We start from the raw sequence: 17,875 nt of genomic DNA, 5'->3' as shown, positions 1-17,875 counted from the left end.
ATATATATATAATGGAATATTACTCAGCCTTCAAAAAGAGTGATATCTTGCCATTTGTGACAACTTCAGTGGAGCTAGAGTATATTATGCTAAGTGAAATAAGTCAGTCAGAGAAAGACAAATACCATATGATTTCACTCATGTGGAATTTAAGAAACAAAACAGATGAACATAGGGGAAAGAAGAAAAAAAAGAGAGGAGGCAAACCATAATAGACTATTAACTATAGGGAACAAACTGAGGGTTGCTAGAGGGGGGAAGTGGGCGGGGGATGGGCTAAATGGGTGATGGGTATTAAGGAGGGCACTTGTGATGAGCACTGGGTGTTATATGTAAGTGATGAATCACTAAATTCTACTCCTGAAACCAATATTACACTATGTTAACTAACTAGAACTTAAATAAAAATTTGAAACACACAAAAAACATAACCTACATTGTGGTTCTAGTTGTACTGATTAAAATCTATATGCCTGTAAAGGCAGTTGGTTGTGCTTAATGGAGTTCTTGAGAATCAAATACAGAGTAACATATAAAAGATGGGTTTGAAAACTTTGAAGAATTTTAAGACAGACTTAATTTTTCATGAGTTTTCCAAAGCCAGTCACGATATTCATTTAACTTATGGTCTTCAGCATGCAACTGCTTCCATTCATTGATGCAAAAAATTCAGTAAGAGTCATTGCCCTATTTGTCCATCCCATGAAACTCAATCAGCTACCTCCACTGCTTTGCCAGATATTCATCTGAGAACTTGATAATGGCTTTGGCTCAAAGATTGTAGAGAAAAAGAGGTTTAAGAAGTTCTGACACTTCATGGGACACCTGGGTGGCTCAGTGAGTTGAACATCTGACTTCTGCCTAGGTCATGATCTCGCCGTTCCTGGGTTCGAGCCCCGCATCAAGCTCTGGGCTGCCGCTCAGAGCCTGGAGCCTGTTCTAGATTCAGTGTCTCCCTCTCTCTCTCCTTCCCCCATTCATGCTCTGTCTCTCTGTGTCTCTCAAAAATAAATAAACATTAAAATTTTTTGGAAAAAAAATAAAAGAAGTTCTGACACATCTCTTCAATCTGCAGTCCTTGCTACCTCAGCTGAAGGATACTTCTCCAGAAACTCCGAAAGCTCAGGTGTTGCCACTTTGCCTGAGGTCTGATTGAGAGATATAGTAGCAATGAGGAGCTTCTGTCGATCATGGAAAAGTATTTCTTGGACAAGATTAAAAGGTGACTGAGGAGGTGTCCACTTCCTAAAGGTTTTACGTCTTGGGGGGCTAAGAGCTTCTTTGTAGTATTTGTTGGAAAAATATACGTTTGTTTTCCTTTTTCCTTAACTTTATTTTATTTTTGAGAGAGAGAGAGAGAGAGAGAGAGAGCATGAGCGTGCACAAGTAAGGGAGTGGCAGCGAGGGAGAGAGAATCCCAAGCAGGCTCCAGGCTTGAGCTCACAAACCGCGAGACCTTGACCTGAGCTGAAACCAAGAGTCGGATGCTTAACCGACTGAGCCGCCCAGGCGCCCCTCCTTTTTTCTATTTGTGTCTGTGGAATGGTATCTTCTTGACATATTTTCACATAAATAGTCTTTCTCGGTTTCATGAGCAGTTGTCCATTTCAGAGCCACATTTTTAAATGTCAGTATGCAAATGTTCCTTCCTTTCCCTGACTTCTAGTTTTGTTTTTATTCCCTTGGCTTCTAAAAAGATTTCTTTCCACTTCTCGTTGTGTTCTGCTTCTTCAGCTGAACATAATTTGTTTATGATGCCAGAAGTTATTTGTTCAAAACAAAAATTTGATCCGGAACTCAATGATTTTTCTTCTACAAGTCTCTTTTCTTCATTGGTTACACTGAGGTTCTTGTTGTTCACTCCAGATTCAGAAACGGAGGAAGTTTTATCAAGCGACAATGGTTCACTTTTAGCAGCTGCCTTATTATACTCAGATTCTCTGATTCTCTTTTCCTATTACTGTGAGCAGAATCTGGAAAACCCTTCCAACATCCTGTTTTAGTTTCTTTAATTTGAATTCCTTTCAAAATAGTCATCTTTCCTTTGGAGTTTCTAACCTTTCTGGAGTCAACATCATTGACACCCTCATCTTCTTTAAAGTTAGATAGTCCTGGGGCACCTGGGTGGCTCAGTCAGTTAAGCGTCTGACTTCAGTTCAGGTCATGATCTCACAGTTCATGAGTTTGAGCCCTACATTGGGCTCTGTGCTGACAGCTCAGAGCCTGGAGGCTGCTTTGGATTCTGTGTCTCCCTCTCTCTGTCTCTGTCCCTCCCTCACTCACACTCTATCTATTCTCTCTCAAGAATAAATGAAACATTGGGGCGCCTGGGTGGCTCAGTCGGTTAAGCGTCCGACTTCAGCCAGGTCACGATCTTGCGGTCCGTAAGTTCGAGCCCCGCGTCAGGCTCTGGGCTGACGCCTCGGAGCTTGGAGCCTGTTTCCGATTCTGTGTCTCCCTCTCTCTCTGCCCCTCCCCCGTTCATGCTCTGTCTCTCTGTCCCAAAAATAAATAAACATTGAAAAAAAAATTTTTTTAAAGAATAAATGAAACATTTAAAAATAAATAAGTAATAAAGTCAGATAGTCCTGGGGCATCTGGGTGGCACAGTCAGTTAAGTGTCTGACTTCATCAGCTCAGGTCATGATCTCACGGTTTGTGAGTTCGAGCCCTGCGTCAGGCTCTGTGCTGACAGCTCAGAGCCTGGAGCCTGCTTTGGATTCTGTGTGTGTGTCTCTCTCTGCCCCTTCCCTGCTCATTCTCTGTCTCTCTCTGTCTCTCAAAAATGAATAAACGTTAAAAAACTTTTTTTAATAAAAAAATTTTAAAAATAAAGTTAGATAGTCCTGTGCTAGTTTGCCCTTCCAAACTACCACTTGGCAGGGGAAAGACATCTTTTTTTCCACCAGCCCCATGTCCTGATGTTCTGGTTTGAAGTGATACTTTCATTTTGCATTTGGGATGTCAGAAGTGCTATGCTGTAGTCTTTATATCTGGACTTGATGCTCCTTGTAGAAAGTATAGTAAAATCAAACTCTTCCAGCATAAGAGAAGTCTCTCCATTTATGTGAAGATAATTAGCAAGTGAACTTTCGGATCTCAACGTCAGTCCTTGTGGGCTGATAAAATATCCATCGAATCTTCCTGCTGTCTTCCCTGACCACCTTTGCTTCACAACTCTTTCCCATCCGCCTGGGACAGACTTACAGCATTCCATCACTGCATACAGTACCAGCAATCCGAGCAGGAGCAAGAGATTTTTACAGCAAGGGATTCCACCCACTGCTGCTTTTTATCCCCCCTTGTTTATCACTTCTCCCACTCTTTCTGATGCCAGAGCCACATGTTCCTCCCAGAGGTCATAGGGCCAGTCTTGGGCTAAGCGCCTACTGGAGGTGCTTAGCCCCACAGTCCCCCAGGCTCCAACCCTCCATCCCAGCCATGCCCTTCAAGTGGGCTCCAGTGGCAGCAACAGGTCGAGAGAGGATGTGATGCCCTAGGAGTGGAGAACAAGATGTAAAACCTTCAGTTCAGAGCGCTAGGCTGAAACCAAAAGCCGAAGACAGTGCAAGTCTATTAGACTCTACAGCTGCTTTCTGGCCGCCCCCTTGGCTGCAGCCGCCATCTCCATGGCTCAGCCAATCAAGTCCCACAGAAGCTCTTTAATAAAGGGTGTTGGGATCACTCATCACCTTCGTGGAAAATAATGACAGGTGTATCCCTACCTCGTATCACACACAAAAAAAATGATTTTGCAGGTGAATTAAAGTTCTGAATGTGAAAAGCAAGACTTTAAATTTTCAGAAGGAAATATAGGAAAATAGATTCATGATCTCAAGGTAATTTTCTTTAACAAGAGGGGGGAAACTACAAACCGTAAAGAAAATACTGTTGCATGTGATTACATTACAGAAGCACCATCAACAAAGTGAAAAGACAAGGCTACGAAGGAGGGCTTTCTGCAATACATACAACTAATAGAGGATAGTTAATAGCCTAGCTATATAGATAACTCCTACAAACCAGGGGGACCTGGCTGGCTCAATGGGTAAAGCACACGACTCTTGGTCTCCAGCTTTTGAGTTTGCCCACCGTGGGTGTAGACATGACTTAAAAATAAAATATTTTTAAAAACTAAAAAAAACCAATTGCAATGAGCTAAGAATAATAGTGTGCACACTCAGTAATTAACTAATAATGTTGGAAGCATGGAGGGATGACAACAGAGCATGCTTATAGCAGCAGAGATAAAAAGGAGGGGTCAATTCTCATTTTCCAATGAAAAAGATAGTGGCTGGAACTGAAAACTCAAGAAGTAGCAATACAAGTATGCTATTTAGAAATACCAGCTAGAAGACTTGTGTTTTCCCGGGGGGAGAGGAAGTGGCAAAATGAACAAAGGGAGAGGGGACAGATGATGCTGGTTTCTACAGTGAACCTTGCAGGATTATCAACTTTGAATAAAAATTATAAACAAATGAAACCCAGTAAATAAAGGAACCCAGTAAAAAAAGATACCTCATGGGGCAGGAAAAAAAAAACTTTTAAATTGTAATTAATGTTTTTGGAGAGAAAATATATTTCATCCAGGAAATAAGATTAGGAATTCTGGAAAATGGACACTCAAAAAAAAAAAATTCAACAATTCAAAGATTCCGTAGAAGAGATTTTTTAAAAAGTAAGTCAGGAAAATTTTCCAGGAGAGAGAGAGAGAGAGAGAGAGAGAGAGAAATAACACATCTGAAACTGATCTCTTGATCTTAGTCTCAGAACTGCTTATCACATCATCTTCCTCATATCTATAAATGGCAGGTTTTCTTCCAGTTGCTTGACTTATTTCTTTGTCCAACACCCTACCTCCAATCCATCAGAAAAAAAAACTGTTGGTGTCACTTCAAAATGTACCAAGTTCCTTCATCGTCTTGTTGGTTTAGTACAACAGTGTCCAGGCCAGCCTCTTTCCTTTAGGCTTTGCACTCCTGCTAGCCACTTGCAATACAGCACTCAGAATTATTATTTTAAAATAGAAGTCAAATCAGGTCACTCCTGTGTTCAGAACCCACCAGGGATTTCCTATCTTAGAGTCAAGTCTTTACAGTGGCCTACAGAATCTGGCGCCCTCCTATCTTTCTGACTCTCATATGTTACTCTTTTCTTACATCAGAACAGACACTGGGCTTAATGAATGAACAAGGTCATACTGTGCACCACCATAGGGGCTGAAAGATCACTAACCAAATTGTTAAAGGGCTTGTTTCATCACTGCTCATCCCTAGGAGTCCCAGCATGGTGTGCAAAGTTAAAATTCAATGTTTTTGTTTCCCTTCAATCATAATTTCTAGGCAACATCTTGTTGGAACCCTAGGGTCCCACAAACCCCGAGTTGAGAAACTGGATTCAGTCCTTCTGTTTTGCCCTCTCTGGATTAATCCAAGTCTCAATTATTTTTCTCCTATATTATCCTTATAAACATTCTTACAGTAATCTTTTCATTAGTAATCACTGTATGTATGCTTACTTAAAAATAGTTGTTGGATGGGGCGCCTGGGTGGCTCAGTCGGTTAAGCGTCCCACTCTTGATTTCAGCTCAGGTCATTATCTCATGGTTCGTGGGTTTGAGCCCCACATCAGGCTTTGAGCTGATGGTATGGAGGCTGCTTGGTGTTCCCTCTCTCTCCCTCTCTCTCTGTTCCTCTCCCACTTGTGCTTGCTTGCTCTCTCTCTCTGAAAATAAATAAACTTTAAAAAATATAGTTGTTGTAGACTCCTTTAAATTAGTGCCTTTATCACTTTCTAAATAATACAAGAAACTCAGCTCCATTTTTAATACGCTCTTGCCTTTTTTTCCTATATATTGTTGTCATACATTCTACTTCTGTGTATATTACATGGGGCACCTGGGTGGCTCAGACAGTTCGGTGTCTGACTTTGGCTCAGGTCATGATCTCACAGTTTGTGGGTTCAAGCCCTGCATCTGACTCTGTGCTGATGGTTCAGAGCCTGGAGCCTGCTTCAGATTCTGTGTCTCCCTCTCTCTCTGCCCCTCCCCTGCTCACACTCTGTCTCTCTCTCAAAAGTAAATACACATTTAAAAAAATTTTTTTAATACTTTTGTATATATTACAAATTTTATAAAATACTATCATTATTAATTTCTAAGTAAGAAATGCTCCTTTGTATTGATCACGTATTTTTTGTTTCTGGTGATCTTCCTTTCTGCATTGCATGCTTCTGTCCAAGGCCATTTTCCTTTAGCCTAAGGAACTCCCTTAATTTCACTTCAAAAATGTCTTTGAAGGATATTTTTACTGGATGTGTGAATATAGGTTGTTGGTTTTTTCCAGCACTTTAAAGATGTTATCCATTGTCTTGGTGTGTCTCAGTTTCTGTTGAAAAACCAGAAGTCTTCCCAGGGACCTCTGCTTAACGGCTCATTGGCCTGACCTGTGTCAAATGGTCACCCATGGCTTGAAAGCTGGGAATTCTAACATTTCCATATTTCCAGCCTCTACTGCAGAGCAAGGTCAGGGAGAAGGGAGTTGGACTCAGTGTTGTGTGAAATGGAAATATATGAGTGTTGTATTGGTAGTATCAGAAGAGATGTATTCAAAGGCACTGTCTGGGGATAATCTATAATATAAAGTGGCTGTTTAGATGTGGAGGGAGAAGGAAAGGATAACCCTAAGGTGTGTAGACTAACTGAAAGAGTAATGATAAAATTCACCAAAATATGAGTATCCATAATACATTGTTTGGGGGGAAAGATGAGTTTAGTTAAAACCTAATGAGTTTGAGAGATTGACAGGCATAAAATTCCTACTGATTTTTCATGTTGATATTGTACCCAGCCATCTCGCTAGTTCTGATGACTATATTTTTCAGTTGTCATGGATTTTTTTTAGGAAAAACAATCATAGTATCTACAAACAATGATAGTTTTTGTTTTCATGCCAATATTTTTATACTAAAAAAAATGTTACAGCATTGCCTCTTCTACTTCACAGTATTGACAAGCAGTCATTCTGATGCTTAATCTTTTTGTGTGTTATTTTTTCCTTTCTATAACCTATTATGATTTTCTTTATCCCCAGAAGTCTAACCTTTCATGACTTGGTGTGAGTCTTTTTTTTTAATTATCCATCGAGATGAGTACTGAGATGGGTCATTTTAATTTAGAGATTTCGGTTTCCTGAATTAACTAATTATATCCTTCCTCAGCTCTTTCTGATTTCACTTTCTGGAACTCGTCTCATTTGAATGTTAAACCTCATGAACTGATTTTCGCCCTGATTCTCTATGTTTCCTTCTCTCTCTCTCTCTCTCTCTCTCTCTCTCTCTCTCTCTCTCTCTCCTGTCTCCACCCTTGTTAAGGGTTCCCTTGTTAATGGCAATGTAGGAAGACCTTGAACTCACCTCCTCCACAGACACACCAAATCTATACATATTTATAGAGAAATTCCTCCTGAAAAAGAACTGAGAGCAGATGGAAAGTGATGTCCAAATGGAGACTGCAGGAGGCAGTTGGATAGGTTTAGGGAAGGTTTAGGGAGAGATCTAGGCTAAAGAAACAAATTTGGAGATCAAAGTATGGATGCTATTTAAAGTCTATAACATGGGGTGCCTGGGTGGCTCAGTCAAACATCTGACTTTGGTTCAGGTCATGATCTCGCAGTTAGTGGGTTCAAGCCCTGCGTTGGGCTCTGTGCTGACAGCTCAGAGCCTGGAGCCTGTTTCAGATTCTGTGTCTCTCTCTCTTTCTCTGCCCCTCAAAAATAAATAAACATTAAACATTTTTTAAAGTTTATAAAGGCTCTGGTGTGAGAAAGCTTCAGAAGTGGTAGTGTAAGGAATGGGAATACAGAGAAGAGGCTCAAAGACTGAGTCCTAGAATACTCAAAATTTAGACGTTGGGGAGATGAGGAAAAGCCAGCAAAGGAAATTGCAGAAGAGTGAACGGAGATGCAGGAAGTGAGCCAAGACTGTGTGTTCTCTGAAGCCAAGGGTTTACAAAGAGTTTGAAGAAGGAAGGAGTGACTGCTTCAGATGCTGCAGGCTGGTCAAGAAAGGTCTGAGAAATGACCACCGGATTTAACAACACAGGGTCTTTGGTGACCTTCAGTGGAAGGGAACAAGGGCCCGAAAGCCTGTGTGCATTCAAGAAAGAATATGACAACTCTTTCAAGGAGTTTTGCTATAAAGGGAAAAGAGAAATAAGTCATCACTAGGGAAGGATATAGGGTAAGGAAGCTTTTTTTTTTTAATCTTACAATAGGTGATATTATAGCAAATGTATATGTTGATGGGAATGATCCGGTAGATGGCGAAAATGTGAAGATACAGAACAGGGAAAAACTACTGGAGCCAGATGCTTGAGAAGGCAAAGGATGGTGGTAGTCAAAGTCACAGGAGGGAAGGCAAAGCTCACACAGAGGGACATGGCTGCTGTGTAGACATGGTGATGGGAGGTCCATGGGTTCTCACTGATTGTTGGAAGTGAGAATGGGAGATAAGGGATATGCGGTTTCAGGAAAAGAAGTTGTTAAAGGGTCATCCAGGTGAAATCCATTGCCTTCTTCCCTCAGCTTTGAATCCAGAGAAACTGGGCTATTTTAAGGACCTGCTTCTGTCAATACACTATCTAATGTAAAAAGGTCTTATGTATTTATACCTAATCTTTAGCATGAGCTAACAGAAGTGATGAACATTCCTTACAGAAAGCAATTACACTGTACTCCCCACTGTCTCTGCTCTCAACTGCATAGTTTAAGAGCTACTTATACAAAAATTATCCTTGTACACATCAAACCCATTACTTTAAGAAGCTAGACTCTGTTAAGGAGATGAGCCTAATAATCTAAATGAATAATCTGTATGAATGAAACCATGTCCCAACTTCTCCATAAAAAATGTTAAGAGCAGAACTATGATTTGATTCCAAATGTTTCAAATATTACACCTTAAAATGCATCCTGTTCACATAAACAACTATATAGCACCATGGAAGTTCAGGAGCAGATACCTGAGCCAAAGTCAGACACTTAACTGACTGAGCCACCCAGGCACCGCTAGATCGTGTTTTTTTTAATGTTTGTTTATTTATTTTGAGAGAGAGAGAGAAAGAGAGAGCAGGGGAGGTGCAGAGAGAGGGTGAGAGAGCAAATCCCAAGCAGGCTTTGTGCCGCCAGCACAGAACCTGATGTGGGGGCTCAAATCCACAAACCGCAAGATCATGACCTGAGCCGAAACCAAGAGTCAGATGCTTAATCAACTGAGCCACCCAGGTGCCCCATACACACGCTAAGATTGTAAGTAAATATACTGCAGACAGAAACTGCTTTAGACCGAGAACCAAGATCCCAGAACTTGGATCCCATCCCTCACTACACACACACACACACACACACACACACACACACACACACACACACGCCCCAGGGAACAAGGGCTTGATCAGCTACAGTGAGGATCTGCTCTGGACCAGGCTGTGATGTGAATTTTGACTCGGTTTCTAACCAGCTCACTTAGATCAGTCTCTTGACCATTTTGGGCCTAATACTATGAGTTTCCACACTGCAGAGGTGCTGGGACACAACAGAGACTCAATGAATGCAATTATTATTACTATTACTTAACTTCTCTAATCCTATTTCCTATATTTACAAATGCAATGGCTCCTAATACCAGCACCCCTTCCCATGAAGGGCTGTCATTAGGATCCTAATGTGTGTGTGTAGGATCTATACGTGTGATTTCACGTATGTGAAATCACATACGTGAAGTATGGGCATATTACAAAATGTTCATCAAAGCAAGAGAGGCTGAAGGAGACCTGAAAGGGTGGGAGTGACAAGACCATTTATTGATACAAAGAAAATGTTTCTATTTTGGGAAAGCTGCATGCTGGAAAGAGAGCCTGGACAGAAAAAAAAAAAAAAAAAAAAAAGGACTAACTAAAAAGTGGGTAATTGAGAGAGGAAGGCGAGAGAAAAACCTGTCTTTGCCCATGGTGAAAATTAAGGCATTGATTCCCCTGTTATGTTTATTTCTCACAGATTATTCCAAAGAATAATCTCTTAAAATGGCTTAAAGCCAAAACTGGTGTTTCTCAAAGTACGGCCCCAAGGGCCACCTCATTTTTACACCCTTGATGAGATTGTTTAAAATACAAATGCCTGGGATGGTCCACCAACGATTCCAATCTTTAAGGCCTGGATCTGAATCCAGAAATTTACCTTTTAATAAACCTCCCAAATAATTCTGATACCACCAAACTCTGAGGACCACCACAGCAGCCTGTGCCACAGGGTAGCCCACTAACCATGAGCTTGTGCCTACACAGAGAAGACTCCTAGCTCCAGGCTGAGCTGGGCCTCCCGCTCACCCCCAGAACACCACAGGCTGGTTCTGCAGTGGTCTGTGTCTCCCCTAAAAGCCATGGGTTGTGAAAACAGAAAGCTGGCTTTGCGGGAATAGAATTCTTATTAAATGATTATACCATGAGCAAGAATGCTGAAAATCCTGATGTAAAACGCTGTTAGGAATAGGATGAATGAGAGAATCTGCCACACACTGCATTTTGGGTCAGAGAGAGGGAGTTTACAATGCATATCAAATGTGTCCAAATCGGGGCACCTGGGTGGCTCAGTCAGTTAGGCTTCTGACTTCAGCTCAGGTCACGGACTCATGGTGCGTGAGTTCCAGTCCCACATTGGGCTCTGTGCTGACAGCTCAGAACCTGGAGCCTGCTTCACATTCTGTGTGTGTCTCTCTGTCTCTCTGCCCCTCCCCCACTCACTTTCTGTCTCTTTCTCTCAAAAAGAAATCACTATTTAAAAAGCTTTTTTAAATAGTGTACAAATCTTTTGAGCCAACAGATTCAACTTTCAAGAAAACCACCCTTAGGGGGGCACCTGGGTGGCTCAATGGGTTAAGCGTCCACCTTACTCATTTATTATCTCACAGATCCACAGAGTCAGAAGCCTGCAGCAGCATCGCTAGATACTCTGCTCAGGGTCTCACCAGGCTAAAATTCAGATATCCATGGAGGTCATGATTCTCACCTGAGACCCAGGATCCTCTTGCAAGCTCACTCAGGTTGTTGGCAGGATTGAATTCCTTGCAGTTATAGGAGGATGTTCCATTTCCTTGTTGTGTGTCAGCCAGGGGCCACCCTTATCTTCTAGAGGCCTCCCTCTGGTCTATGCAGGGAGCCCCCTCCAACTCACAGCTAGCAAAAGTGTGTTCATGCTCTGAATCTCTCTGACTTCAGCCAGAGAACGTTCTCCGCTTTTAAGAGCTCTGGTTAAATTGGACCCACCTGGACATTCCAGGCTACTCTCCCTATTTTAAGGTTTGTGACCTTAAATACATCTGCAAAGTCTCCATGGCCATCACCATAATATATTCAGAGGATTCTGAGAGTAGGGCATGGATATTGGGGGGGGGGTCCACTTTCCCACAAGTATATTTGCAACTTGTCTCCAAGGCTAAAATTAGTTCAAAATTAAAACTTAAAAAGAATGATAATCTCTTGGTGGTGATATTTGAAGAAATTTATTTTTTACATTTTTTAAAGCTTATATTGAGAGAGAGCATGCACAAGCTCGTGTGAGTGGGGGAGGAGCAGAAAGAGAGGGAGACAGAGAATCCCAAGCAGGCTCCACGCTCAGCACGGAGCCTGACCCAGGGCTTGATCTCATAAACCACAAGAGCCAAAATCAAGAGTCAGTTGCTCAAGTGACTGAGCCACCCAGGTGCCCCTGTATTTTACTCTTTTCTAAGTCTTCTGCATTGAGTATATATTTCTGTAGTCATAGAGGGGGATTTCTCTGTTGTCTTGAGTGTAGGTATATATATATATATATACACACACACACATATACATATATATGTGTATATATACATATACATATACATATACATATACATATACATATACATATACATATACATATACATATATATATATATATATATGCTTCAAAAATGCTGTGACAAGTCAGACCACATAAGAAAATCCTGCGGACTTCACAACCGGACTGGCCCAAGAACAGCAAACAAGAATGCCACCAGCCTGTAACCTCCAAAACTGCCTCTTTCTCAGGCAAACACTGCTTGGAATTCAAAGAGAATTCTGAAACTAACTGTCAAGTTAGTCACTTTGTTACAAGGTCTTACCTGTCACAGAGATTCCCCTCCATATACTTTCTGAAGATACCTTGTCATTTGGGAAGTTGAAGTCACTTGAATTGTTTTAGTAATAAGTCAAAACGTTTGAATAGGTTGTTATAAATAAGCCTAGAAATGTCATTTTCATGGAGCCTTGGATCAATTTAGATGTTGTTATTCATTGAATAATGACAGCATCATGCTGTCTTTCTAAAACTCCAACATAGAATAATGAGACCAATTACTGGGTAAACTCAGCCCTGAGGAGGCCAAAAGGGTGGTTTTCTCGGCAGCTGTCCAACTTGGAGAATTCGGAGAAATGGCAGATGTTGTACAGAGGCTGCTGACGATGCAGGGCTGAGCCAGGAACCTCAAAGTATGAGGAGTGTCCTGGAAAAAGGATGCGTGTTCATTTTTTCAAACGAAAAGTTGGGGAGGCATGGATTTAAAATATTTTCCAGGGATTTTTGGCTGGCTCAGTTGGTAGAGCATGTGACTCCTGATCTCGAGGTCATGAGTTCAAGCCCCACATTGGGCATAGAGATTACTTTTAAAAAATTAAAATTCAAAATAAAGTGTTTTCCAAATACAAAGCCCTTCAATAATTCTGCAAGGCATTAACTCTTATTCATTTAATAAATATCTATCAGGCATTGTTTTAGCACTGGAGATACAGTGGCATAGAGCTCACAGCCTGGTGAGAGAAACAAGAGATTAAACTAATAACCCCTCAAATAAGTACAAAACCATGACAAATGCTCCAAAGGAAAAGTTCAGGGTCCAATAAGACCTAAGATCCTTAGTCGGAAGGATCAGAAAAAAGGATGCTCTGGAGACATGAAGTTTCTTTTTTTTTTTTTCAATTAAACTTCTCATTTTAAGGTAATTGTAGGTTTACATGAAGTTGCAGAAAATAATAGATTTTTTTAAAGATTTTATTTTTAAGTAAACTCTACACCCAACATGGGGCTCAAACTCATGATCCCAAGATCAAGAGTCACACGCTCCACTGACTGAGCCAGGTGCCCTGAGAGTTGTTGGTTTTTATTTTTTTTTTTTAACATTAGTTTTGAGGGTTCTTTATATATTGTAAATACCAGTGCTTTGCTGGATATCTTTCCCTAGTCTGCAGCTTGTCTTTTCATGTCCCTTCAAATGGGCTTTAGCAGAGCAAATGTTTTTAATTTTGATGAAGTACAATTTGTCAATTTTTCCTTCTATGGATTGTGCTTCTGGTAACAAGTCTAAGAAACTTTCTGCCTTGTTCTAGACCCTAAGGATTTTCTCCCGTGGCTTTTTCCTAAAAGCTTTATAGTTTTGCATTTTCCATTTTGAGTTACAGGTCAAGACTCATTTCTTTTGCCTATGAATGTCCAATTGTTCCTACACTGTTTGTGGAAACACTGTGCCTCCTCTATTGAACTGATTTTGCACTTTTGTCAAAAACAAATTGAGTATGTTTGTTTGGGTCTATTTCTGGATTATGTATTCTGTCCCACTGACCTATGTGTCCATCCCTCCTCCAATTCCACATTGTCTTATTTACTGTAGCTGTATAGTAGGCCTTAAGATTGGGTTAGAGTGGTTCCTTCATTATTCTTCTTTTTAAAAAAAATTTTTTTTAATGTGTATTTATTTTTGAGAGAGACAGAGACAGAGTGTGAGCAGGGGAGGGGCAGAGAGAAAGGGAGACAGAATCCGGAACAGGCTCCAGGCTCTGAGCTGTCAGCACAGAGCCCGATGTGGGGCTCTCATTATTCTTCTTTTTAAAAAACACTTTAGGGTGCCTGGGTGGCTCAGTCAGTTGAGCATCTGACTTCGGCTCAGGTCATGATCTCACAGTTTGTGAGTTCGAGACCCACATCAGGCTTGCTGCTCTCAGCACAGAGCCTGTTTTGGATCCTTTGTCCCCCATTCTCTCTCTGCCTCCCCTACTCACTCTCTCTTGCTCTCTCTCTCTCTCTCTCTCAAAAATGAATAAACATTAAAAAAATGTTTAAAAAATCATTTTAGCTATTCTTGAGCCTGTGACTTTCCATGAAAGTTTTAGAATAAGCTTATCTACATCTAGAAAGAAAACTGTGCTGGGATTTTAATAGGAATTGAATTAACCCTACAGGTCATTCTGGGGAGTAATAACATCTCTACTACGTTTACAGGTCAAGCCCTCACCTGAGCAAACCCCACCCCCTCAAACCCCACACCAGCTTCATCCACCACTCCTTCAAGGCACAGAAACAACTGGACATCACAGGAAATGTCCAGCTCTCACTCTGCGGCTCCTGGGGCAAACAAATTGCCCAGATGCTATAGAAAGACTGTCAAACAGTCACCTCACCGAGTGACCTCAGGAGCAGAGGGGCCGGCCTGCGCATGTGCAGAGTCACCCAAGCAGGAGCAGGTTGAACGGGAACAGCATGCAATACGCAAACACACTCCCAGGAACTTAGCCTACAAAACTCACACTGAAGAAAATGAACTCAAGGAACAGAGGAACACTTCCCCATGCTGCTTCTCACAATCCAAGTCGGAAAGAACAAGAATTCAATAATGCTCAAGGACAAGATGAAAAACAACAGAATGGTATGAAAAGAAAGATTGCAGGCTTACTAAAACTGAGGACCAAAACATTACAGAACAAGTCAATACAATAGAAATGGCAACAAACTAGAACACAGCCAATTATCACATTTATGACAGATGGGAGAAAGGGGGTTTATAGAAATGGCAGTGAACAAAGACTCAAAAGTAAAAGAAATTAAAGCAATTAGAGAGAAACAGATGGCTATGGAGGTTAGGGGATAGGATGATTGGTGACCCTGCTGTGAAAACCCAGCAAATGGAAAAGAGGTTTTCAAAGAAAAAACACAAGAGGGGCACTTGGGTGACTCAGTTGGCTGAATGTCCGACTTCAGCTCGGGTCGTGATCTCACGGTCCGTGAGTTCGAGCCCCGCGTGGGGCTCTGTGCTGACAGCTCAGAGCCTGGATCCTGCTTCACATTCTGTGTCTCCCTCTCTCTCTGCCCCTCCCCCAGTTGCACTCTGTCTCTTTCTGTCAAAAAAAAAAAAATTAAAAAAATGTTTTAATTTAAAAAAGAAGCTTAATGTTAATAAACAATGTTTATTTAATGCTTATTTAATGGTGGTTATTTCTGGCTGATGGGCAATGGAAAGGGTTATACATTTTTTTTAGTTTTATCATTGCCATTTTCTGTATTATTTGAACTCTGTAGAATAAACAAACATTGTTATCAAATTAAAAGGTTCTGGGACCCAATTTCCACTGTAGTGGGAGTGGGATTCCTTTACGGCACCAATTTCTGGAACACCAGCAGGATGTCCCACAATTCAACTCTATTCTGATACTTTATGTTTTTTTTTTTATTTTATTTTATATTTGAGAGAGCGTGAGTGAGCACGAACAGGGGAGGGGCAGAGAGATGGAGACGGAATCTGAAGCAGGCTCCAGGCTCTGAGCTGTCAGCACAAAGCCTGATGAGGGGCTCGAACTCACAAACCATGAGATCATGACCTGAGCTGAAGTCGGATGCCCAAGTGACTGAGCCAGCCGGGCACCCCAATTCTGATACTTTCTACCCGGGGATGGCACCAGATTCCACAGGTTAAGTTCTTGGAGAACTGAGCTCACCCCCAATTTCAGACACTAGTTGCAAACCCAGTTTATCACCCAGGCTTCTGACCAACAGGTTATAGATTAGAGGCTCCAATGACCCCTGCCTTGGGTGGATTAATATGTTGGGGCAATCCACAAAACTCAGAGAAGCAGTTTAGTTACTAGATTACCAGTTTATTATAAAAGGGTAGAACTCAGGAATAGCCGGATAGAGGAGATGCACAGGGCAAGGTGCAGGGACAGGGCACAGAGCTTCCATGCCCTCTCAAAGCATGTCACTCTCCCCCAAATTTCCATGCGTTCATCAACAGTAAAGCTCCCTAGACTCCCATCCTTCTGGGATTTTTGTTAGTTTATTTATTTATTTTGAAAGAGACAAAGATAGCGCAACTAGGAGACAGGCACAGAGAGAGGAGACAGAGAATCCCAAGCAGGCTCCACACTGTCAGCTCAGAGCCCGACGTGGGGCTCGAACTCACAAAACCGCGAGATCATGACCTGAGCTGAAACCAAGAGTCAGACGCCTAACTGACTTAGGCCCCAGGCGCCCCCATCCTTCTGGGTTTTTATGGAGGTTTCATTACATAGGCATGACTGATGAAATCATTGGTCACCGGCAACTGATCCAACCTTTAGCTCCTCTCCCTTCCCTAGAGGGCTGGGGTGAGACTGAAAGTCCCAAGCCTTTAATTACACAGTTGCTTCTCTGGCAACCAGCCCTCATCCTTAGGTGCTTTCCGAAAGTCACTTTATTAACATAGTATAAGAAAAACCTTTAAGCTATCACCACTTAGGAAATTCCAAGTGTTTAGGGAGCTGTGATCCAGGAACCATGGACAAAAAACAAATATATCAGTAATATATATTTGACTATCTGAATGACAAAATACATATTTCTTTTTCGAAAGAGGTATTTCTTATAAATCACAGTATCACATAAACTGATAGTGATTCTACTTTAAAAGTGATATTTAAAGCAAACAGGCAAACACGTTAGCAGGACCTAGTCCTCTAAGTGGTAGGAGTGTAAATGATTGTTGCTTTCTTCTTTGACCTTGCTGTGCATTTTCAATTTCCAAAAAATAACAAGTAAATAAACCAGAGTAGAGGCAAGAATGTTGCCAGCAAAGAAATGGCATGAATGCCGAACCTAGAGGAAGGAGATTGGTGTCACCCAGAAACTAAAGGAAAACAGTACGGAACAGAAAGTCCTACAATGTGAGGCAGAGGGGCAGAAAACCACCACCAGTGGGGCGCCTAGGTGGCTCAGTCAGTTAAGCGTCTGACTTCAGCTCAGGTCATGATCTCATGGCTCGTGAGTTCGAGCCCCGCGTCACTCTGTGCTGACAGCTCAGAGCCTGGAACCTGCTTCGGATTCTGTGTCTCCCTCTCTCTCTCTATCCCTCCCCCGCTCGTAATCTGTCTCTCTCTCTTTGTCTCAAACATAAATAAACATTAAAAAACAAATTAAAAAAAAAGAAAAGAAAAGAAAACCACCACCAGAGCTTGCTGGCCACTCTGGAACCCTGGAATGTCATTCATAAGCTTGCCTCTGATCAAAACTTAATCCACTCCAATAACTGCCCTTTCCATCCTGAGCCACAACTAAAAATGGTCTTTAAATACTTGAAAATTGGGTGTTTGGAGTTGTCTATAATATCACCATGGCCAAAACCGTGCACTTTGTGAACTCTATATTCAGTCCACCACACACCTTCCTGTCCTAAAACAGACTTTCCCGTGTTCTAGAATAGTTGAGTCAAAAGTTAAACCAAAGATATTAAATATGTCACACAATTGGGGCACCTGGGTGGCCCAGTCAGTTAAGCGTCTGACTCTTGGTTTTGGCTCAGGTCACGGTCTCACAGTTTGTGCGTTCGAGCCCTGCATCAGGCTCTGCGCTGACAGCATGGAGCCTGCTTGGCATTCTCTCTCTCCCCCTCTCTCTGCCCCTCCCCTGCTCTCACTCTCTCTCTCAAAATAAACAAATAAAATTAAAAAGAAAAACATGCCACATAATTAAAATAATGGTAAACCAACCCTACAAGGTTGTAACAAGCTACAAATGAAAAA

General features: G+C 41.6%; 1 pseudogene; it reads right to left on the bottom strand.

Moving 5' to 3' along the window:
- Positions 1 to 564: 564 nt before the first annotated feature.
- LOC121011352 (methyl-CpG-binding domain protein 4-like) overlaps positions 565 to 17,875 on the bottom strand; it is a 30,114-nt pseudogene continuing 12,803 nt past the window's right edge.

Source organism: Herpailurus yagouaroundi, unplaced genomic scaffold (genome assembly GCF_014898765.1).
Source record: "Herpailurus yagouaroundi ecotype Mexico unplaced genomic scaffold, PumYag 194, whole genome shotgun sequence".
Classification (NCBI taxonomy): Eukaryota; Metazoa; Chordata; class Mammalia; order Carnivora; family Felidae; genus Herpailurus; species Herpailurus yagouaroundi.
This window is presented reverse-complemented; position numbering and strand designations above follow the sequence as displayed.